Below are 25,816 nucleotides of genomic sequence, written 5' to 3' on the forward strand. Positions count from 1 at the left end.
AATTACTTCATTTTAATTTGAACATACTGATATGAAGGTTCCAGAAGAATAATAAATGCAGAATGTCCAAAAGACCTGCCTAAGAGACATTGGTATATCAGTTTAAAAAAAAAATTGTTTTAATATAAAGGTGGAGAATACAAATTGGAGTGTCTTAGTTACATCTGACGCACTTCAGCTGTGAATGCTTTCACCAGCCACGGATGCCAGTTGTGCTTCTTTGTGACATGTTTGAACACAACATGTTGTCTTAGTGTACTTCTCAGGTTCCTCCTGCTGTATTCAGTCTGTCATCCTGGCAATTGTGAACTCATGGTGTCCTTTCTTCCTACCAACAGAATTTGGCACATGTGTCACTCGGAGTGGTGTGAGAGGAGCAGATGGTGTTGCTGTAACTGAGGAGGGATTCCTTGTGGAAGTACAAGTGCTGGAAGTTTTACATCATCGGGAAGCTTTTTTGTTCTTGACAATTGTTATTTTTGCTTTACTGAAATGGACCTGTCTGTCCATAAGCAGGCACCTTGCCACTGCAACAGATGGGCAGGAACATAAGTAGCCAGGAGAATAGATCTGTATATCTCTCAAATGTGTAATGGTCTGACTCTCAGAAAGCTGTCACTGTAGTTCTTCATAAGGAACTTCCTTGGCATATGGTGAGATAGTACGTTATTACTCCATTACTTAAAAACCCCCAGACAATCAAAAGTAATGTGCTGTGTTTCTAATGAAAAGGGAGCAGAATGTCTGGAGATAATAAAAGATCTTCAGGTTTCACTGTTCATGTGAAGAAGAGACTCTAAGGACAACAAGGCTTGAAACCTCTATCTATGTGTGCTAATATGTGGCAAACACTGATTGGTAATCCTGTATTCCATGAAGTGTTTACAACCCAGAAGCAGAAAATAGGTAACTGGTGCTTGAGCTATCAAGCAGCTGGAACACAGGTGTGTATGTACTAACACAGAGAATGGATATTACACTGTCTATAGAAGTATGTTTTCTTCATTTGGGTTAGTATTACAGATTTTACACTTAAAACAGGTTTTTTTTAGAAACTTTCCTCCTATAGATCTAATGAAAACTACAGACTTTTTATAAGCAAAAGCTGTCACTGAAAGAAATAACACAGACAACTCAGGTGTTCTTGTGTTTGGCAGCACATTAACCAGCTGGCAGCTGGATGTTAACAGCTGCATGTTCTATTTTTTGCCTTTGTGAGGATGTTGTCTGAAGGTTGAGAACAAAGGACACAACCCTAAGAAGCCTGCTTCTTCGTTCTGCTACCAATGGAACACTTTGTAATACTTACATTTTCAGGTAATGAGAAAATCAGTATTTTCAAAACAGAAATTGATCCAATGAGAAATGTAAAATAGGATATTTCCTCTGGACTGCTGGTTTATGGGACTGGTCAGATCTACATGGGGAACATTAGAGAACATTAAAACAGAACAATTAATAATATTCAATCATAACAAACTAGAACATTCTTTAGTGTTATAGGGGAATAGAAGGTTGGGTGTGAGTCTTGGCTTTCTACTTCCATGCACATGTAGAGGAAGGTATGACCTTCACTCAAGAAGACACCTGCAAGGTGTTGTTAAATGGGGCCATTCAGGCATGAACAGGAATGTAGCTTTAGCAGCATGTAGCACTGCAGAACCGAGCTGCACAAGGGTTTATTTGTGGGACAGACTGAACAGAGCCCTACACTGCTGCAATTGTAGTTATCCCTGGAAAGCTTGCCTTGGTCACCTCCAGGAAAACTTAGACAATAGAGTAGAGATGCCACTGCCCACTGCACACAGCCCCTAAAGTGGGTAGCAGATAATTCACTTGCCCTTAAAATGGAGGAATCAGAGTGTGTGTGTGTGAGCCCTCCAAATTGATAAGCATTGATGCTGAAGCCTAGCCAAACATGTTCTCTGGTACAGCCTAATGCTCATGCTGGAGATGCTTTTCCAAATCCTAAATTGCTCATGGAAAGGCTTTCCTATTTTTGAGTCTAATCTCCTTTTTCATTCTTTACAGATAAGCCAAGTAACATGCAGGGTCCATATTGCAATTACTTGTTAAGTCTAAGCTTTTTTCATATATTCCAGTATATACCTATTCATTTTCAGTAGTGTTTAGAAGCCCACTCAGTAGACTTAGAAAAGAATGGAGCACTACTGTCCTAGTTGTGAATAAAATTATCATTTAAAATTATTGAAATTATTAAAATTATAATTTCCAACATTAAGAAGTTGTTTTCTGAAAAAGTGATCTGTAGTGAAGAGCTAGTGAAAATGTTATCAGATTACCTGAATTCCTGCAGGGCAACAGTGCCATATGCTTAAGGCTTAAGGCTAAATGCATATAAATATGAGATCTGGTCCTAATAAACTAAGTGATTTGAAAATAGAGAGAGATACAATTAATTCTGATTTTTAAAGGTAAACTGAAAACATGTCCACATATTTTTGTGTCTTTTATATTGCTGTTAAATAGCTTTTTAAAAACCGAAAGAAAAAGAAGATTTCAGTTTGCCTGTGAGTGAAAAGCACTTAGATACAAAACAAGTTTTTTACTGAAAGAAAAACTAAATACTCAAATATGGATTTTAAAGTAGAGAATAAAGTAGCTTCTAAAGAAGCAATATAAGCTATGTGACTGCTAGAAAGATTGCATAATGCAAGCAAAAAAGCTGTTTTCTGACTATTTCCAGAAAAATGCACTTGAAAACAGATAGGGACAGGACATAATTTCATTGGTTCTTGAGCATCCTTCCTCTCTCTCTGAGTTGTTGTTGGTTTTGGTTGGTTGGTTGGTTTGGTTTGTTTATGTAGAGCAATGCATCTGAGCTATCCTTGAAGCCATAACTCAAGTAATTTTAGAGGGATAGCTGTACTTTAGGCCTAGGTTAAAAAAAAAGTCAGAGAAAGCACTGTTTCTAGTCAAGGAATATTTTTAAACTTATGTTACTCTGCCAATGGTATAACTTCACTGAACTCAAAGATTTGCACAAATGTTGTCATCTCAGAAACTATGCACTTGTTTATTATAATTACTTGAAACAAGAAAGATAAACAGTTATGTTAAATAGAGGCCATGCAAGTAAGGATTGCAGAAAACCTAATTTATTCAGCTCAAAAAGCAAGGACTAGCCACTTACAGTTCCATGTGATTAAGGTGACTCATTCTTGGCAGTAACATACTACAGCAGAATGGAAAATCTTGATTTGTAACACTAAACCAAAGCTCATATATACCATAATAAGATAAGAATGATTATATGAGGACTTAAATATATTGGTTCAAGTGAATTGAAAATTTGGACACACCTTTTTGCTCGCTCTGAAATGATTTGGGAGAAGTTCAGAAACTCTTGCTATTCTGTATCATAAACCAGACTGTATTTTTGCATCACAAAAAGATGTCCTTTCATGTGCCTTTTTATGCAATGTCATTCCATCATGGTGTGTTTTGATTTAAGTGAAGCATTGCACAACTACTCAAATGGAGCTCTTATCTAAAAAGAAGAAAGAGACACAACTCCATGAAATTAATTTTAATGGACAAGTACTTTCTTGGTCATATATCCTAACTGACGGTAGAGATGCTGAAGATGGTATGGAGGGCTTGATGTTACTACATATATATTTGGGAAGGTTCATAGTATGGGGGAGGAATGGAGTTTTTCCCATAAGTGGTGGAATCCTTAAAACAGAGTCTTCCTTCTTTTTTGTTTTTATCCCTGTTCAAACAGCTACAGCTTTGAATATTCTTTTAAAGTAGTTTGTGAAATTATTTTATTTTGTTTTGTTTTAATATAAGATTTACTGTTTCCAGAGTGGAAGAAAATAAAATTTAAAATGTGCAGAGCCAGACCTCTTCACTTCCATGCTGAAGACAGTCTCTATTTATACAGGATTTCCAAACAGTAATGATGCCAAGGCTGGCTGATTTTTTTGCTACAGTTCACTATGGTTCATGGAATTATTTTCACAAAATAGAGCTAGTGGGATTGTTCACTGGAGTTTAGTTGTTTGTGTGCTTTGCTGTACAGGTAAGACACCAAAATCAAGCCTTTGTTTAAAGGAAGATAGTCACCATGTGTTTATCTCATTAAGGTCTTCATAGAAAAGGTTACTTGCAGGAAGTGGGTTTAAGTCTGTTGTAAAAGGTGGCACATACAGGTAATGAGTATTACAAGTGTACTTGTAATTATCTGGATTTTTAATATTGGTAAGTACACCCTCGGAAATTCTTTTTTATAAAGATGTATAATTCCATAAAATACAAATGGACCATTATGTTATGAAAAAGACAATATCATTCTTGTTTGGATCTGTCATGTTTGTATGGTGCTGCAATCTTGAGGTGTTTTTCAGGTGAAACCTAAAGAGAGAGAGTGGCCCATGCTCCATTCCATGTCTCCTACATACATATTTATATGAATACAGTATTAGTAGTCTGATCCCCTATAATTTATCCAGTGATTGTGATCATGATAATGTGCAGTTCCTATTAATTTATCGCCTATGAGATTTATTCTAAGTTTTGAAACCTCTAAATACAACAAATGATTACAGGAAGAAGAGAGCATGACAAGAAAACATTTTCTTCACTTGTCTATAAATTAGTTATGTACGAGTCTTTTTTTGTCAAAAATAGCCTATGTTCATAAGCCATTATTAATATAATTTCATCCAGTATTTCTTCTAGCTTCGGATCTTTTAAGCAAAGATTTGCTTTAAAACTGCAATATTTAGTATATTTTACAACTAATATTTTAAAAGACTAAAAACATCAAATCTGTAACTTTTTTAGAAAAGATAACTTGTATAATTTATTGATGGCTTTAAATTTTCTCTAGTACAGTAATTTGAATACAAGATACACAAACAAAAATGCTGTAAGAGAGAAGAATTGCAGATGCTATACAGCATTGTCATGTTTTAGTGTTCACAAATCCTAATTTTATACATAGGATGTGTGTAGGATATAGACATCATGTATATAAGTAATTTGTATATATATGTATATATGTGTGTATATAGATATGTATATATATAATATATATGTAGTATATAAGATGACATGAAGAATTACATAAGACTTCAGCTGGTGTTTTTTAGTAATATTTAGTAGTATTCCTAATAATTTTTTCTTTCTTTCCCAGAAATTACCATTGGTACAACTGTGTATGTGATGGAAGAACAACTGACCTGAAGGCTAGCCTTTCAAATCCTAGAACTGGCTATTCAAGACTCAGCTGTGCTCTGTGTTTTCTTCATACTGTTTTCTTTTGCTGACATCTGTCAACACAGTTCTGAATTGGGATTTCATCTCACTCTTGTGACTTTGACTCATGTGAGTGAATCAGCCACTCTAAACATCAGTTGAGGAATCCTGTGTATGGACTATCAAGCACAGTCCTTCTGTGGTACAAATGTGATGTGACAAACATACATTTTATCTTAGATTCTAGCATCTTAATATCTCTGGGAGAAGGACAAAAGATAAGAACAGAAGCTGATTAAGTGTACTTAAAAATGCATTCTTTCACAAGTAATGGTCAAATGTATTCCTCAGGAAAACACTCTGAAAGATTTGAAATCAGCATTTCTCTGCAACAGATTGAAGTAGTTCCTGGTGACAATCTTTCTGAGTAAATATTATTAGCACAAGGTGACAGAAAACAGATTGCCTATGCAGGTACAGAAAGCAAAGGAGTAGGGCTGTGCACACAACCTTGTCACAGAGGAAAATGTTACTGACAAATAGAGGGCAGAAATATTTGCACATGAGCTGTATTTTCAGTAACTTAGTGGGATGAGAAGTCTCAGTACAATTGGTGGGAGATGTGGAGTGATGCTCCAGGGCAGTGAACAGAGTACTTTTTTTCCGGGAGGAGCTGCCAGTGTTCTTCACCTTGCAGATCCTCTAAAAAGCACTCTGGTAGATATGCCTTTTATTCCCAGTTTTAGCCTATTGAGACTAGGCCTGGTTTTCATAGTTAGAAATAATGCATGAAAGTTCAAATTGAAAACCAGTGACCATGGCCAGTCTTTTCAAATGTGAGCTCAGCAAACTCAGATGAAGAATTCTGTTCCTGGGATTTGATGTAGCTGATGCTTAAATGTGGACAGCTCTAAAGCTCATACTGAGCTTCAAAAATTTGTGACAAGAAGAAGGAACACCTGAAGCAGAAATACTGTCTGTAAGTGCCATTTTTATGGACAGACACAAAAGGTGAATAAGTTTCCTATGACTGCACTTAAAGATGTTTAGAACTGAGCCAGCTTAGGCCTGCAGATCATACTGCTTCATTACCATGACTCTGAGCCTGAGTTAATAAGCTGTGCTGAGCAAGCTCACATGTCTCTGCACTTCTCTCCAAAGCTCCTTGAGGTAGCAGAAAAAGATATGTATCCTTTGGGAAAAGCTGAATACTTCTTTTGTGATAATTGCAAATTCTGTCTTTTAAAGCTGCCCTGTTAATTCTATGGAAGTTTTCAAATTGATGAACCAGAGAATGGAGCTTGTGTAAGAAGAATTTATCCTGAAAAAGAAATCCAGCTCATTTATTTATGTGGTAATGCTCCTTGCTTCATTTATTTTAATCTTGTCATCCTCAAAAGTTGGAGTGTTTTTGAATACAAAGGTGCCCCCAAACCATAATTTTATTTAAACTAGTTTAATGACATCAAAGTCATTGGAAGGTACTTCACCATAATTTTTTTTCCTTCCATTTAACACTCCATTCACATGAGAATCTTGCTCTTTCTACTGCTGGTTATTCAGATAGTGATACTTTGAGGTTAACAGGAGTTTGAGTTCCTATGCAGTTTTTATGATTAAACCTAGTAAATATGGAGACACTTTAGTTGCAATCAAAAATTGTTCATATTTGAAATAAATTTGACTAGCCTCATTTCTGGTAATTAAATGTTTCATAGGCAGAGGCTTTCAGTATGTGCCACTGTTGCTAGCAGCCAGGAGTTTAAACTGAAATAATTACCATCACATCACCATTGTGGAGTCTTTTGTAGTAGACACTCAGTTATTTTGTAAAATGAATGTAATAAGCATGTATTTTCTCTTCTCTTTACTAGGGATCTTGCATGATAAGCTCAAATAAAATGTAGAGTACGTTTGAATCATACTTTGGTACTACTTCAGACCTGCTATTCATGAGTAAAGAAAAGTTGTCATGGAAACTTGAACTGCGAGATGCAAGACAAATTTTATTCAAATCCTTTATTCAATGAATATGTTGTCGTGCTGTTAATTAAGTGTGAATTACTTATGGTTTCCTTGTATTTTTCTGTTATTTGAAATAAGTTGCTAAGCATTTTCTATTAATGTAATTTCTGAGTACTTTTCACATATTTAATATATCTGACATTGAAAAGATTTATTAGCTTGAATTGAGAAAAGTTGTCACATGGTAGGTGTTGCTTTTCTGTATGCATCAGGTATGTTTCCCTTAAAAAATACTCTTTTTTTTCATAAGTTCATAGTTTTGATCTGTAATTTTTGAATGTTCACTTAACAGACCATCTACAGGGAGACATTCCTGTCTGTGCACCCATTTAATATTATAGTTGTTGAATATAAGAGACAAAAGGGATTGAATTCGTCACTTGGGCATATTATAGTAGTCTTTCTTGGAGAAATTTTTCCCAGGCTGATTGATTAATTAGGAAGCAATTTATCTAGTTTAATTTAATGTAGTCTCTAGTATTAATTTCTCTAATTTAATTTAGGAAGCAATATATGACCTTAGTGTTTCAAACAGGATCTATGCAGTGAAATACTTTTCTGTCATGAGTAGAATGCTGTACATTTGGGAATAGTCATTAAGTTAGTATTTGTTTTTTTTCCTAATCAATTTAAAAATTGTAAGCAATTTTTACAGTATATTTTGTTGATACTTTTTTTCAGGTAGGTGTAAAAATTATTCAGGTAAATGAACAAGTTATGTACGAGTGGCTGTTTTTATTAAGACTGAAGCTGAAATACAGCCAAGTATTTTTTAGAAATTGATGAATTGTGAATAATTCAGGATGCTTCGTTTTGTAGTCTGTTTTCATGATGACCATTAGTAATTTTACTACGATCATTACTATTTACTATTACCATATTACCTAATTACCATAGTAATTTGCTTAATATTATATTTAAAAATTTTAACTTTTTTTTCCTAACAGTTAGTAACTATTAAATATACTGGACTGAAAGTAATGGAAACTAAATTTTCTGTGAATTCAGTTTTAATTTAGGCTGCAGATTCTCCAAGTAACTTTCTTCGAACTTAACTGTTCACATGGCAAGCTACCTTGGTAATTTACATTTAAGAGTGGAAAAATGCGTGCGTCTGGTCCACAGGGCTCTCCAGTCTCTTCTTTGTCTGACTTTTTATCTGACTTTGTGCTCATTTGCCCCCTTATTCATGCTGCTTTTTCTTCTCCTGTATCTGCTGTTCTAATTTACATGGATTTTTAAAATACTTTTCCGCTGGGGCTGTTCCTTGATGTTGACATCGAATGCACAAAATCATTGCTGTTAGGTGTGGTGTAAATAAGTGCAGCTCTGAAGAAGTGTGGCTGACAAGTAGCTGGATGTCTCTGGTCACCAGTAGCCTGACTGCCTTTTCAGCAGTTTCAAACTCCTGGGAGATGGGTTGGTTTTACTAGTTCCCATTCCTGTATAAGCTATTCTGGAAATAGGACCAATACAAAGATTTTGCCAGTATAATGTTCACGAGTTCAGCTTAGTCAAAAGATTTTCCTAAGAGAGCTGCAACTTTATATGCAAATTTACTAATGTACACTAGCAAAAGCCTTGTGATTTTGTTGCTATTGCTTGGGTTTGCGTTTTTTTTCTAGATGAAGTATGTCTCTAACAATTTTTGACACTATGACACTGACCAGCATTTCTGGACATGCAGTTGCAGGGCTAACAGCAATGCTCTTGAAGAGCTGAACTTCAAGAGATGGAAATGGAGATGCTGATTGAGAAGCAAAAGTTAGTAACAGGGACTATCATTTCTCTCCCTGATGTGCCTTTCAGTGATACAGGCTTTAGCTGCCTAGATGAACCACTGTTCACGTTTTTCCTGCTCCAAGATTGAGACAAAAATTTGTGGCAGTGTGTTAATTTAATCAGTTAGGCTTTCTATACTTTTGTACTTGTTGGGTTCCCTGTATCCCACCCCTCGATGGTTCCTTTGTTTAACTCACATGACTCCAGCACCTGCCATGCGACACACACGGTTAGCTGTCTGTCAATTCTCCCGCCTTTGTAAACCCCTCCTATTTTTCCCCTGATTAGTCCAAGCGATGTTCTATTACACCTGTATCCCCTGGCAACCTGCCCCGGTTGGCTGGCAGTGGCTGGCCACCCCCTTTGTCCCCCCTCCAAATCCTTTGGACAAAAACCCCCCGCACCCCTCTCCCCCCGAGCAGTTTTGGGCTGAGGAGGTGTTTGCAATAAACCCTTTGTTCGTCTGAAATTGTTTCCTCCTTTCTTCACACTGCCCGTCGGATCTCCATCGCTCGCATAAGCCTCTGCCAGGCAAAGAACCCACGGGAGTCAGTACTGCTTGCGAGCTTGCAGACTGACCCCCTAACACTCTGTCGCTGTGTCTGGGCCAGCGGTGACAGAGCCCGTTGGCTCTCTGTGAGCACACCGACGCACGTGTGGCGCCCAACGTGGGGCACTGGAAAGGGGCTTTCAGCGCCTTTACGGAGCCCACGGGCAGGATTGGTGCGTCTCAGCAAGGAGCTGAGCTCACCTGAAATAATCCCTGGACGTCACATCGGCCCGGGTTTGAGCGCCCTCCGCGAGGGATCGCTCCCCGGGGAAGAGGAGGGCAGCCGTCTCCACCGCGTCCCCGAAGACGGTCCTTCTCCGGCAGTGGATCTTCTGGAGCGGCTTTGAAGCACCACGCCAGGGGTTCGTAAGTAAGCAGACCCCCCTAGTCCGCGGGGCGGGTCAGTGGGAACGGCGTTTCCCTTTCTGGCAGCCTGTGGGGGACAGCACCCCCCTGGCTGAGGTCGCGCGGCCCCCGGGATTTGGGTTTTTTGGCCCCTGTCCCGGGCTCACCCCCCCCGGCGGTTTTTCGTTCCCTCGGTTTGATTTAAGGCTTTTATTTTTGTGCGCAAGCGCGAGCTTGCACGGCGCGGCTGCCGGCAGGCGCGGGTTTTCGCCGGCCAGCCAGTTTCGGTTTCGCCGCGTGCGCTGGCTTTTTGCAGAGCGGACGGGCGCGTGAAACAGCGGTTTTAAAAAGCGCGGCGGCGGGTTTTTTTTTCGTTGCGTCTTTCGTTTGCTAGCTCCAGAAATCACGCAGGCAGAATGGGTGCTTCTCTGTCTGCTTCCCAGAAAGGAGTGTTTTACAGTTGCGTTGCGTTGTTAGAAGTTAATAAAGTTAAGTTCTCTAAGGATTGTTTAAAAAAGCTGGTCCGATGGCTTTTCATGCACTACCCGACGGCGTCCCCACCGATGGTACACAGCCCCCGGTTTTGGGAGCTGGCGGAAAAGAAACTATTACAATTAGGTAACGCTGGGGAAAAGAACACACAGAAATTAGCCTTTTTAATTTTGCAATTAAAGACGGCAGCGACGAAAAAGGGAGTGCAGAAAAGCTCTCAGGAACCCCAGCTAGCCCCGGTTTCCCTTCAACCCAATCCCAGCCCCTCTGCCCCGAGAAAGGGGATTTTGAGGAAAGCGGCAACTCAAGAGAGTTGTCAGCCCAGACTCTCTGAAAAATTCCCGGCCCCCGAGCCCCAGTAGCCTGGGACAGACTGCTGGGGACCCCTCGGAAGGCTCTGGCCAAGCTGACCGAGGACCTTTCCTTCCCCCTGCTTCCCCGAATTTCAAACCCAAGGTTCAGTTTAATTTAAACGCGTCACACTGGCCACAAAATGGCGGCAGTGACCCACCTAATGGCGCCTACTCCTCCACGTGGCCGCCACCCTTCCCCCATCCCCTGAACCCCTTTCTTCCCTCCAACCCCTTCCTTCCCTCAGCTCCTCCCTCCGCCCCTCCCATAGCCCCTCCCCAGACCCCTCCCACCTCCCCAAAGGTCCCGCCCACTCACCCTGCCCCTCGACACGCCCCTGAGGCGGGGCCGAGTCCCTCTCCCCACCCCGGAAGGACGCCATCTTGCCAGCAATTTTCCCACGCCCTCTCTTCTGGTTCCCATGGTTGGGAACCGGAAGAAATGAGCGAGGGTGAGCCGGGGGTCACTCTCTCTGCTGCGCCTGTCACCTACCGCAGAACACGTGGTGGTGACACACCAAAACCTAATTGGCATGCCTTTTCCCAAAGCATCATTCGGGATTTATGCAAGGCGCACAAGGAATATGGCAGGGAGAGTCCCTACTTCCGTGGCCTCCTCACTGCTGATCTCGCAGGTGTCCATGTTGTTCCAGCAGACCTCCGGCAGCTTTTCTCTTGCCTGATGAATGGCACAGAGTTTAAGCTCTGGGAGGCAGCATTTAAACAGGCCCTGCGAGAAGCAATGCCTCAGTTGCCCTTTCCAGCCATCGATGAAGAGGGCGATCCCCTCTCTCTTGAGTTGCTTGCTGGTGAAGGTTCCTATGTTTCCCCTGAGTCCCAGGCAGCCTTAATACCCTCAGCAGTCCTTTCAATTATAAAAAATATAGCCTGCAAGGCTTTCTTTTGTTTGCAGCCGGACACACCATTACCACCCTATACCACCATTAGGCAGGGACCTTCTGAATCATTTGTTGCCTTTGTAGAGCGGCTCACCAGAGCAGTGGAAGTTCAAGTTAAAACAGAAAGTGCACGGGAAGGTATCATAGGGGAGCTTGTTTTCGTTAATGCTAACGACCTGTGTAAACAGGCAATTTTGAGTCTTCCCCCAGATCTGCCCCGCACTCTCCAGTCAATGCTCCAGGTGTGCCAGATGAAGGTGCCCTTCCTTGCCCGGAGGAACCCACCACCACCCTCCCAGGCAACCTTTCCGCCCAAGGCTGTGCGTGCTGCAGAATCATCCCAACAGCCTCGACATCATCCGCCTCGGCGGCGACCCTCCTTCGGCAATCGCCCTGGTCGCTGCTTCTTCTGCAATGAGGAAGGACACTGGACTGCCAACTGCCCTAAGAAACCTTTACTACAGCGGACTCAAAATACATCTCCAGGAACACCGGTGCCTTCCCAGGCACAGCAAAAAAACTGAAAGGGGAGCGCGAGTCCACCCAGCGCGACGACTCCAATCGGGTGGACGGGGCAGGGAACTCCAAAGGGGGTCAATTGGATGGACATTCTACACCAGACTCAAGAACACCTGAACATGATATAGCAAAACCTATTCTCACCACCTCTTCCTTTTTTGAACCCTACAGGTTGCATCTCACCAGACCATTGTACCTGACGGATAGGGACTTCCATTTTGTGACCATAGACCCAAAGAAGTTACATCAGTGGCCAATGACCGGCGAAGGTAAGTTCATCATCGTCGGTGATTGCAAATACACTCCGCAGGAGATTGAGGTAGTCCCGGGGACACTTCACAATAACCCCAGGGCCCTCATTCTCTGGCTGCGCTGCACTCATCCGCCCACATTTTTACCTGAGGGCCAGGTCATCGCACAAGCAATTCCTTATGGTGACCCAGAACATCTTACCTTTACTGTAAATGCTGTACATCACATTTCCACCCGTAAGCCCTTGGTGCAATGTACGCTCACTGTGGGAGATGAATCAATAGATAAAGATCTGCTTTTTCACACAGAGGCAGATGTGACGATCATTCCGTCCGCGGAATGGCCGTCGCACTGGCCCCTGGAGGACGTGGACGGGCAGATCCAAGGTGTAGGAGGGTTCCAATCCGCAAAACAGTCGAAAAATGTGGTAAAAATTACGGGACCAAAAGGACAATTGGCTGCCATCCGTCCTTTTGTTTTAGATTACAAGGAACCCCTGCTTGGACGAGACCTCATGGCTCAGTGGGGGGTCACAATCGAAATTCCCGACCCCTCACAAAATTTTCAGGCAGCGGCTGCTGAGAAGCGCCCGACCCTCAAACTGAATTGGACGACAGATAAACCAGTCTGGGTTGAGCAGTGGCCGCTAACAAAAGAGAAATTACAGGCGCTTGAGGAGCTCGTGGAGGAGCAATTAGCTAAAGGTCACATCGTGGAGACCAATTCTCCATGGAACTCGCCCGTTTTTGTCATTCGAAAGAGCGACAAAAAACGATGGCGCCTCCTCCACGACCTCCGCCAAATTAACGAAGTAATTGAAGATATGGGGTCTCTCCAGCCTGGGATGCCTTCCCCAACCATGCTGCCACGAAATTGGAATCTGGCTGTAATTGACATAAAAGATTGCTTTTTCCAAATTCCTCTACACCCAGATGATGCCCAGCGTTTCGCATTCTCGGTTCCTTCCATCAACCGGGCGGCCCCGAGGAAGAGGTACCACTGGAGAGTGCTACCGCAAGGGTTGAAAGCCTCCCCGGTGATGTGTCAGCAGTACGTCTCTTCCTTGCTGTCCCCTGTGCGCGCAGCCACGGAGGGGGTTGTCATCCACCACTATATGGATGACATCCTCGTTTGCGCGCCGACCGAAGATGAACTTACGCGAGCGCTTGACCTTGTAACCAATTCGTTAGTTGCTGCAGGGTTCAAGCTGCAAAAAGATAAGATCCAAATGATGCCACCCTGGAGGTACCTGGGCCTGGAGATTGGTAAGAGGACCATTGTGCCTCAAAAATTGGAAATTCGGACAAACGTCCGTACCCTTGCGGACGCCCATCAGCTTTGCGGTGCCTTGAATTGGGTAAGGCCCTGGCTAGGTCTGACCACCGAGGATCTAGCCCCTCTTTTCAATTTATTGAAAGGGGGAGGGGAGCTCAGTTCTCCTAGGGTGCTTACCGCAGAGGCAAAAGCAGCGTTGGAGAAGGTCCAGCAGGCAATGACATCACGACAGGCACACAGATGCGATCCCAAGCTTCCCTTTCGGTTCATCATTCTGGGTAAGCTGCCACATCTACATGGGATCATTTTTCAATGGGACACGGGTGCAAAAACATCAGCACACAACACCAAGGGCCAAGGCAGAAAGGACCCTCTTCTTATTATAGAGTGGGTCTTTCTCAGCCACCATCGGCCCAAAAGAATGACACAGCCACAAGAGCTTATGGCTGAGCTCGTCCGCAAAGCAAGAACGCGGATGAAAGATTTGGCAGGGTGCGACTTCGAATGTATTCACATGCCAATTGGATTGTCAACAGGCCAAATGACCAAACCCATGTTGGAACACCTGCTTCAGGAAAATGAAGCACTTCAATTCGCTCTAGATTCCTTTACGGGCCAAATTTCAATTCATCGGCCGGCCTACAAACTATTTAATTCGGACGTAACATTTAAATTGGCTTTAAAGAGTGTCCAAAGCAGGAGACCTCTCGATGCGATGACAGTTTTTACAGACGCGTCCGGGAGTTCTCATAAGTCAGTAATGACTTGGGAGGACCCTGAAACTCGGCAGTGGGAGGCAGATATTAAAGTAGTTGAGGGTTCACCTCAAATAGCCGAGTTGGCCGCTGTCGTCAGAGCACTTGAGAGATTCTCTGGACCTCTCAATATTGTAACCGACTCCGCATACGTAGCGGGGGTGGTATCTAGAGCAGATCAGGCAATTTTACAAGAGGTGTCCAACACAGCTCTGTATGAGCAGCTCTCAAAATTGGTCAAAATTGTCTCCCACCGAGAGCAACCGTTTTATGTGATGCATACCAGGTCGCACACTGAATTGCCTGGGTTTATTGCTGAGGGTAACAGGAGGGCTGACGCTCTTGCTGCCCCTGTAGCGATAGCCTCGTTGCCTGACGTTTTTGAGCAGGCCAAGCTCAACCATCAGCTGTTCCATCAGAACGCGCCTAGCTTAGCTAGACGTTTTAACCTCACACGTCAACAAGCTAAGGCGATTGTTGGCTCGTGTCCTTCCTGCCAGTCCCACGCTGTGCCTACCCTGCATGCCGGAGTCAACCCTCGTGGGTTGGAGAGCTGTGAACTCTGGCAGACAGATGTCACCCACATTCCATCATTTGGGAGACTGAAGTACTCCGTCGATACCTTCTCTGGCGCGGTCTATGCCTCTGCGCACGCAGGTGAGAGGGCCCAACATGCTATCCAACACTTTGTTCAGGCCTTCTCATTCATGGGCATCCCCAAGGGGATCAAAACAGACAACGGCCCTGCGTACAAATCCAAGGAATTTGCTGGCTTCCTGCAGCAATGGGGAGTGGAGCACAAGACAGGCATCCCCCACTCCCCCACAGGCCAAGCAATCGTAGAGAGGACACACCAAGAGATCAAGAGGGTCCTTAAACAACAGCAACAGGTATTAAAGGTGGAACCGCCGGCAATCAGATTGGCCCGAGCCCTTTATGTCATCAATTTTCTAAATTGTTCCTTTGAAAATCCCAATCCGCCCATTACCATACACTTTGGGTGCAACAAGGAGTGGCAGTTCGATCCCAAGCCCCCGGTGCTGGTGAGATCGCCTGAGTCAGGAAAGGTGGAGGGTCCGTTTGACCTGGTGACGTGGGGGCGTGGATACGCCTGTGTCCTCACGCCTACCGGGATCAAATGGATACCTGCCAAATGGGTAAAACCATTCATTAAAAGGAAGAGGGAGCGTGACGACAGTGTCCCGCAGGTGGCTTCGGCGGCATTCCGCCGTCGAAGGCGAGTCTCCTCCAGACCCTCTCTTCCCATCCTGTGGGAATGGGACCATGACCTGTCCTTTACCTATTTCTGTGACCCAAATTAATAATTTTTGGCCCCCCAGTTTTGTTTTTCAGACCCGGACCCAAGATGCTAAGCCTCCCGACCGTGCTCTTTACATTCTGAAAGGTTGGGGTTTTATCTGGATGGGCCGGGTCCATTTTAAAAACATGTCTGTTGATTTTGTTTATTATTTTAATTGTTTGTCTTGCTTTCGGACTAATCAGGAGATCGTTAATTAAGTTAGTTTTAAGTTCCACATCTACCCCCTCTCCGGCTGCTGCTCGGCTCGCCAAGGTCACGGCTCCTGAAGACGAGCTGAAGGAGCTTGAAAAGGAGCTTGAAGAAGAAAGTGACGGCGAAAGCCTCGCAGACGATTAGTGGCCAGCTCAACCACCTCGATTCGCCAAATGTTACCTGGACTCTGAGCATCTGCCGGACCCCCTCACTTCTGTTCTTTTAGTAAAAAGAAAACGGGGAGATGTGGCAGTGTGCTAATTTAATCGGTTAGGCTTTCTATACTTTTGTACTTGTTGGGTTCCCTGTATCCCACCCCTCGATGGTTCCTTTGTTTAACTCACATGACTCCAGCACCTGCCATGCGACACACACGGTTAGCTGTCTGTCAATTCTCCCGCCTTTGTAAACCCCTCCTATTTTTCCCCTGATTAGTCCAAGCGATGTTCTATTACACCTGTATCCCCTGGCAACCTGCCCCGGTTGGCTGGCAGTGGCTGGCCACCCCCTTTGTCCCCCCTCCAAATCCTTTGGACAAAAACCCCCTGCACCCCTCTCCCCCCGAGCAGTTTTGGGCTGAGGAGGTGTTTGCAATAAACCCTTTGTTCGTCTGAAATTGTTTCCTCCTTTCTTCACACTGCCCGTCGGATCTCCATCGCTCGCATAAGCCTCTGCCAGGCAAAGAACCCACGGGAGTCAGTACTGCTTGCGAGCTTGCAGACTGACCCCATAACACTCTGTCGCTGTGTCTGGGCCAGCGGTGACAGAGCCCGTTGGCTCTCTGTGAGCACACCGACGCAAAAATTCATGTAGTTTCAGCTGATATAAACATGAATAGAACTTGCCTTCTTATGTAAAAATCTTGTCTATCCTTGATTTTGTGGCTGTGCTCTCTTAACCACGCAAGATGTGGCTTGACTTCAGAATCATAGGAGTAATTGCTTATTGATTCTCTCTAATCTTTTGGCTGGTGATCTGTGAAACTACTAGTTCAATCCTTGCCTTATAGTAAGCTTTGTCAAAATCACTGTTTGTGCTTAGACAGACTTTGAAAAAACATTGTCTGAAAGAGATCTCATTCAGACAGCATTTCAGATCCTGAAAACACTCATAGCACAAACAAAATAAATAATTTTCCTTTTTCAGAACTTGATGTTTGAGAGTCCTTGCTTAGAAGAAAAGTAGTTTATGCTTAAGAAAAGTTAGTGTAAAGCAAGTTAAAGAAAATTATCTTCTTCAGAGACTTTGCTTTACTTGTTTAGAAGACTACCAACAACATGTTTAAGTAGACCACATAAAAACTCCGTTTAGTGAGAATATAGTGCACTTTTGAGGAAGAAAGGAAGAATTAGTTCTCCACTGTTTCTTTGTAGAACCTATTTGTGCAAGAAGAGAACAACTTTATGAAATATCTTGACATAAATTTTGTTCAGATAGGAGTACTCAATAGGACACAGCTCTTATAATAAAATTACCATAGTGAGCCATATGTGCTGTTACCTGAGCAGACCAAAAGGAATATTCTATGATGTGCTACACCATTCAAACTCCTAGCAAAAATCAGTGTCCAATTTATTATTGTTTGTTCAGAGAAAAGTAGCATTTTAGAGTAACAGTACCAAAACTGTTAAATCATCATTAAACTAGTGTAAATTTCAGTGCTTGATCTAGTTTTTAACTCTAGGCTATTTTGAAAATAACCATTCTTTTATGCCTGCTGTGAGGATTGGAGGCTTGAGGGTTAGAACATACTTTTGAAATAACAAGACTTCCATGTTTCATGGGTTAAGTGCTTGTCATATTAAATTTGGACATCTACATTTATTCTGCTTATCAGATGACCTCTGCAGAGGTATTATATTTAACATTTCTTTAATATTCTTTTTAAAGGAATGATAGCATAAATTTTATTTCAACTGGGCTGTATACAAAACCAAGGTTTTGGCCTGTTTGGAACCTGCGAGCTTGTAGAGACAAATATTAAGTACTAGCAGCAGACAAATATTAAGTATTAAGTATTAGCAGTGAGTAAGATGGACATTGTGTATGAAAGATAGGCTTCATTAGCCAGAATTCATTTACTCGTGTTTATTCACTTTATACACTTCTGAGGCCACATCTGAGGTACTGTATCCCATTTTGAGACCCCACTGCAGGAAAGTTCTTACCAAAACTTGGGTGAAATCAGCAGTAGGTGCTTTGAGCACATAATGTATTCTGACTGAGGGTGACAGGTTGGTTTGGCTCAGTTTTCAAAAGACTTAATTCTTCAGCTGCAAAATGAGGGCTGTTTACAAGATGAAACCCCACTGCTCCCCAGGGTGTGAGCTTGAAGGACAAAAGACAACAGTCCCAACTTGCAGAAAAAGAGATTCTAAGTAGGTATAAGGGAAAAACCTGTTAATTGTGGGAGTGAATAAACACTGGCACAGGTGCCCTATGAAGATGTTTAATCCCAATTTCTAATTCTAGACCAGACATTGAGCAACCCAATCCAACTTGGAGGCTATTTGGAGACCTGCTTTGGGTAAGAGCTTGGACCAGACAACATGCAGGGACACCTTAAATGATTCTACTTAAATAAAGGATAAATATAAAAAAGATGAGGGGACAGACATACCAAAAAATTCCCTAATTTAGAAAGCTAATAACTTTTTATGGATTTTGTGTTATTAAAAATTACTTTTTCTTGTATTTGTTAGTGCTAAAGATAAAATGTTCTAAGTGGTACTTTGGATAAAAACTAATTCCATCAATAATAGATGTCTTTGAAGAAAAGCTTAATTTTTGAGATTTTAAGCTTTCTCCTTTTTTTCCTGTAAGTAGATAGAATATATTGTAGCAAAACTTTAGGTACATCAATGTAACATTTTATGTCTTGTCATCTGTTTATTGCATTTCAGACATCCATTGCAATTATCACAACATCTGAGTCTGGGAACATTCGTGATAAACAATTAAACTTATTAGTTAGCTAGCTCTAAAAATACACTTCATTCTCTATCTTTATCAGTCAATAACACCTGTGATGGAATCCAGTTTCATTTCACCCTTCAAGTGCAGAAACCATGAAATTACCCAGAAGAGTATGATACAAAGAAGAAAGTTTATCATGAAAAGTAAAAGCTGGAAAGTGTACAATTGTGTTCCATGCACTATCTATAGTAATTATATCCTTTGCTCTCCCCTTCTGTAAGAAAGGAAGAGGCTCTTTTGCTGACACTAAACAGGTGGCCAACCCACCCTGTGTGGAGATAAAATCGATGGAGAGGAATCAAAGTATCATTTTGATAATGACAATTGTATTTATGTTTAAACAGAGATGTTTAGTTTCAAACAGGTCAAGTAGGAGTCAATAATGGGCAATGCAGAAAGCTAAAATAACTTTCAAGCTTTTTCTGTAAAGTTCTTTTAATTATGTTTGATTTATTTTTTCTTTGAATTTGGACTCTTTGAATTTATTTACAAAACAGCCTTGTGTAGGGGTGTGTTGAAGAGAAATAGCTTTTGGTCTTTTGGATGGACTATAAAACATGCTGTCTTATTCATTTCCTCCTTGCTTTTCTTTTGTAAAAAGCTTCCAGCTGTTTCCAAGTAGTTGTTGCTGTTGGTTATAGTTAGAGAGGTGGAAAATTCAGATAATTCAAGAAAAGGTATAACTGGGGTCAAGTTATGGAATGCCACCCATCTCCTGAGAAGTGGGGAAAAAAGAGAAAGAAAATGGGAGAAAAATAAAACACCTCCCTAAAATTGTTACATGGGCAACAATGCTATTTCTTTTTTCCATCTGTTTCCAGATCTAGACTCTACAATTACTTGAGAATTAAATAATTTAGCAATTTTTTAAATAACAAATTATGTAAAGCTTAATTAACCATAATACACCCATCAGAAACATGAACAAATGTAGAACAGCAGGGACTAGATCTACCCACACAAATTCTCTTTCTTCCCAAAAGACCTAGCACAGATAATTGCCTTCCTTTTGGTCCAAGTGACTAGAAAACATTTGGGGCTTTTAAGGATATTCCAGTGAGGAAAAGAGACCAAGCAGTGAGCTAAATTAGTTTGTTCTGGTTTGTTTGTTTGCAGTATCACAGAAAAATTTTTGGTGGTTTTTTGGGGTTTTGTTGTTGTTTGTTTGGTTGTTGTTGTTGTTGTTGTTTGTTTGGGGTTTTGGTTTGGATTTGGTGGTTTGTTTTTTTCGGGGGGGGTGTGGTTTTTTGGTTGTTGTTGGGGGTTTTTTTAATCAGAAGAGTAATCTAATATTCTCTTCATAGCCTTTTCATTTAGGACCAACCCTGGTTTTGTACCTCTTTCTGTGCCCGAGCAAATCTGATTTTTTTTTTGTCCTGCTGTATCCTCTATCATCTCATTTTTTTCTAACTTAAGTGCCCAGCATCCATTCAAAAGCCAAATAAAAACCTAAAATCTCCTTTACCTGTAGCAGCAGAATTCCTTTGCCTGTTCAGTGAGGAGAGGTGTCTGAACCAGGTTCAATGAGATTTAATTAGGTGTCTAACACTACCCATTGCAGAGGTCTAGAAAATCCCAGACAGGTTTTATTGAAAGGTGAAAATGTCCTGGAGCTAGACCTTAGAGAAAAATGCCTGCCATCACACCCTTTCTTTTATTTTTCAGAGTTCCAGGTGGACCAGCACCTTTGGCAGATGCATTAACACTAACCCATGAGGAAAGAGTAATTTTTGGGCAGCTCTCACACTATTCAGATCAGAGCTTATGCTGTTAAATGTCACCGAGAAACCAACAGGCAACTTATTAAGGTCAAACAGTGTCAGTAACCACACACTCTCAGGAAGAGGTACGATTGAAAATCAAATCCATTGTTACCTTTTCAAGTATGGAAGAAGAAACCTCATTAAAATCACACTGCAGTGTAATAAAGTGAGTAAGGTGTGGAAAACAACAGAGAGGCCTAAACTCAAAATCTGTGTCCTAGGACCATGATCAGAATTAAACGGGAAGGAGCTGCCTTGACTATTGGAGCAATATGATGATCTTAACCAGCTGGAAACTAGATAAGGTATTTATGACAAGACAGAGAAGCATAAACATGCGAGAAAGCATTACTGCTAAATGGGAGTGGAATTCAACTTAATAGGTGAGTTTTTTATAGCGGGGCTGGAACAGCAAGTGTGAGTCCCAGCGCTGAAGTCATATTGTCACCCCTTTTTTCCCAGCTTTCCCCTCCTGGAGATTGTCAACTTTATGGAAAATGTCTGGTTGATGACCAGTGAAGCCACTTCAGCCACTGCTGTTTCCAGCCCATCACAGCAGCAATATAAACTTCGGTCCACGTTCAACTCCTGTTCCAGTTTGAGTTGCAATAATTACCCATTGAAGCAGCTGTACTTGGTCTTAAAATCCCTACCCACACCAGATGGAGGATGGCTGAGCAGATAGAGGAGGATGAAGCAGGGTTGCAATGGAATAACAGCTTGCAACAATGCCGAGTTTAGCTGTCAGAAAGTCATACAAATACTATCAAATATCTGGAAAGATGAAATGGAAGCCTGCCAAGACATAACCTGTCTAGAACCTGGAGAATTCAAATTATTTGTTTTTACAAACCTGCACAGGCACTACACAGGTTTTTGTGAATTTCACTAAAACTGGAAATAAATTATTTTTTCATTACCCTCACCCATGTGGAAGCCTTCTATATCATGGGAAATGTTCTTTGAGAATGCAGCATTAGTGGAGCCTGTATTAAAAATGTGCTTTAAATCAAATGGAAGAGAGAGCAAAATAGAATGAAATACAGATTGTAAAGAAAGCAGGTGTAATTTGCTGTGATGTAGTTCAAACTTGAAGTTGCTTCACCCCTGTACAAAGTTTTAGCAGAGGCCTTCAGGATTAATACAAACTGAAATGCTGATATATTTTTATTGTCTTAATAATCTTCTTTCTGCATGATGGTTAAGACCCTCAGACTACAGAGACCAAAATATTTGTACTGTGTTCATGCCTGCTGTATAGCTATCTAATTACTAATTTTACACTGCTTTGGCGACTATGAGTAAAAATTAACTAAAGCCAATGTTGTTTTGTTGATGTTGTGTTTGATTTTGCTGTTGTTTTAATTTGGTTTTGCTATTTTGGGCGGTTTTCTTAAATGCTTGCTGTTTCAAGCATCATATTTTGGTCTATATCCCAGTAATAATCCCACAGGAAATCCACATTGTAGGTTTGTGTTCAGTGTACTAGAAACAAAAGTCATGAGCATAGATGTTGGAAAGGTGTCCTTTATTATTGCACATTTCTGTGAGATAATTTAAGGGGATATATATATATTTGCCTGCAAACCAGCCCCTGCAGTATTCTAAGAGAGGTCCAGCAGCAGGAATATGGCTATCTGAGCTCTTACTCAGGCTCCCTTTTGGTTTTAGCTGGTCTAGATGTAGCAGTTTCCATCAGAAATCTTGTAAGAGATTGTCCTGTACCCCAGCTATTAGTACCCCAGATTCTTACCAGATCAAATCAAAGTTCTGGATGTGAACTGCTGTTGTTGAAGGGGGACATGCTGCCTTTTTTGCCACTATTGCTTGGTGACAGCAGAGTCATCAGTTTTTAAACTGTGACATTTGTTATCTAACATAACAATATCCATGAGTCAGAGTGTTTAGCACAACACATGCACAACAGAGTGTCCCATGGGTTCTTGGGATGACCTGCCTTATGGCTTGCCAAGTCATGGTTTTAGGCAGAGCAAGTCCTGAACTGTGCACCCAAATCTTACAACTCTCTTTCCATATATTCCACATATTTATCCTTTTATTTCTGGAGTTAGATCTGAGGAAATCAGTATACTTAGCTCACCTCTGAGCACAGCAGGGCATTGCTTAAAGTGACTGATGTCTTGCACATGAATAGTGAACAAAGGTCAGATAAACCTAATGTATGAATTCAATGCCCCTGCTGAAGCAAAGAACTCAAGGAACCCAGCCAGGCTGGATAGTAAATCTAGCACAGCATTTTCGCTGGTAGCACAGCTCTGCCTCTGCTGAGTGTGTTGTCATCAGTGCCTTTGTCCATACAATCATTATTAACATTATAAAAGCTCCATAAGGCCCCAGTCTTCAGTACTTACCAATGCCAGTACAGTCAAGAGCCTGGTCCTGGAGAGCAGTCTGGGTCTGTGGGGGTACAATACTTCTTTTGTCTAGATTCAATAGCACACTAGAACCAAGAAGATTCACATGTGCCTGTGTGAGAGGAGAAGGCTTGGACTGTCACAGCCAGCCTGATGTACTTTTTATTCCTCTTATTTGCCTGTTCTGTTTTGTTTTATAGGTGCAACTGAATTCTCAAGCAAGATTGGATTTTTATGCCTGAAATTGTTTGTTATACATTTATACTGAAGTAATACATCTACATACTCCTGTTGAAAACAGCATTGTTTTGTGTTGTACAGAAATTTGTGAAATTGGCTGTATTGGCTTTTTGGCATAGTAAAATCCATCTGTACTTGGAGCAAAGAGATAAGGCCTGGTTGAATATAGGATTATTCCTCTTTGTAAATTCTTACTCTCTTTCCATGAATTAAGAGTTGTTCTTTACACCCTTCTGTTATCTTGCCTCCATGGTCTGGATAAGTTTTTGGAATGTAAGACATTAACTTTTATTCCTCTGCCTTGCTCAGTTTAAGACTGTTTCTGCAACAGCAGGAAATTAATTTTTTTAAGAAAAGTATTCGGTTGTTATCTTCCATAAAATGAGAACAAATACAATCAATAACTTTGTTGAACCTTCTGTACTGCAATTCTGTTCACGTGTATAGTTGTAGCTGTTATTTAACAGTAGTATATGCTCACATATGTGTATAGCTGTAGCTGTCTGATTGGATATGCTTGCTTACTTGTCCTCCAGATAGCTGGTTTCAGACAGACCAAACATTGCATTGCTGTGTCCACAAATGAAGTTTTATGGTTTGCTTTGTACCAGACTTATTTCGTATCAGGATGTATACCAATAAACAGCTACTCATATATACATGTATAAAAATTGTAGAAATTAAACTGTTTAAACTCTTTCCCACATTTAGAAGGGGAGGGTACAAAGTCTCACATGATTTCTGGTAAGTCATGTTGAGCAGCAGCTAACCCTGCAGCATCCATTGTACACTTAATTCGTCTCTATAGTTGACCCTGGCCTAGATGAGAAAATGTTGATCACAGAAGAAAAAATGGGCCCACAGTCTATTTCTAAAGTACAGCCCTGCAGTGACAAAGATAGGATTTTCTGTCCATGGCTAATGTTGGTGTTTAAGTTGCTGAAGTACAGGCAGCACTATCTATAATAAAGTGATAAAAGCTGTAACACTATACACATGAATGGCTGCTGTTCAAATACCAGGGCATCCTCAGGCTAGACCACTGATATCAACAAATATTTTTATCCCCATCTGACAGATTCTGAAATCAAAGAAGGGAGCGACTATCTCACCTCATCACACTGCAAGTTATAAAGCACCCATGAGTGTTTAATATATGTTACATAATATTCTGTATAATTTAGCACATGCATTTAATATATATTAAGCATTTACTGGTATTTTCTAACTTGCTGTGTGATTCACAACGGTGTGAATCCCTCCTTCAGTTTCTGAATATATAAATAGTAAACCCATGAGTGTTTATATTTTAATACTTTGTCCTTCTGTCATTTTTTTCTATTCTGCCCTCTGGCTGTTCTTTCCCTGCACCTGGTAGCTGCCTTTTTTTAAAGGTACCGTCTTTAGCTCCATCAACCTCTCTTCTGTGGGCACTTAGGAAACAAATTTCTGAGAATTTCTGAAAATCTTATCTAAGTAGTACTTGAAATTACAGGACCTTTAGATTTGATCTATGAATTGAGTAAAACATTTTAATCTGTAAATTAATCAAAAGCCTATGGTCCTTGACAATTCTGTGTGGCTAATATTTTTTTTAGGGATTTATAAACATATAACAAAGGAGCTATTAAAACCTGCTAGCAAAATGATCTAATCATTTCTACTCATTTTAAAGTCATTCTTACTGAAATAATTATACCACAAATGTAAACAGATCACAGGATATTTAATTCTTTAGGTTTAGATTTTAGATGGGAGATATCCAAAGTAAAACATGAATACAAGAATAAATTGCTTGCATCTTTGAAAACAAAGGTTGTGGAGTCAGGCATAACACATTTATTTACCACGAGGAGAGAGAATATTTGCTTCTAACTCATTTATAAAATTCTTGCCTTCAGCAATATGGAAGTAATTTTGTGGTCAGTGAGATCGGTTGGATGTCCTTTCCTGGTTTAAGTATTAGATATTGTACATGATGCATGCAGTCCTGTGTGTAATGTACTCCATCTGTTACAAGACTGAAAGGCACATTTGGTGCACACGCCTGCCAAATGAACTGCTGTGAGCTGCCAAAAGTGTAAGATGTTAAAAGGGAGAGAAGGTTGAATTTCCTCATTGTCTAATGCCTGCAAATGTAGCAATTGGAAAATAATTTCTAGTGTGGCCTACAGTGGGAGAATACAAAATTATTTATATTGCACTGTCTTTGGTGTTTCCAGTCATTTCCCTACCTTCCTCCCTTGTCCACATTTGTCTCTCAGCAGTGTGCGAAAGTTTACTGCCACCGGGCATTACTCAGTCTCTCCCTGAGGTGCACAATCAGGCATCCTGTTTTTCCCTTGGAATCTCCTTGCTTTCTGTTTCAAAAATATCACTTCTCTGCTAGAAGTCATGGCTACCCAGCAGAGCTGGGATTTTTTAAGCCTAGGAACCAGACCAATGGGAAGATTCTGGGTGCATGATGCATCCAGTTAAA

The 25,816-nt window shown here is 41.2% G+C and overlaps 1 long non-coding RNA gene across 1 annotated transcript; it reads left to right on the top strand.

The window, feature by feature from the left end:
- Positions 1–362: 362 nt before the first annotated feature.
- Positions 363–22,314, top strand: LOC134564215 (uncharacterized). The gene is made up of 6 exons (XR_010083489.1): positions 363–1,317; positions 5,165–5,355; positions 6,475–6,580; positions 20,625–20,805; positions 20,944–21,105; positions 21,185–22,314. It is a non-coding gene; the product is annotated as an uncharacterized LOC134564215 (long non-coding RNA).
- Positions 22,315–25,816: the final 3,502 nt, after the last annotated feature.

This window comes from Prinia subflava, chromosome Z (genome assembly GCF_021018805.1).
Source record: "Prinia subflava isolate CZ2003 ecotype Zambia chromosome Z, Cam_Psub_1.2, whole genome shotgun sequence".
Lineage (NCBI taxonomy): Eukaryota > Metazoa > Chordata > Aves > Passeriformes > Cisticolidae > Prinia > Prinia subflava.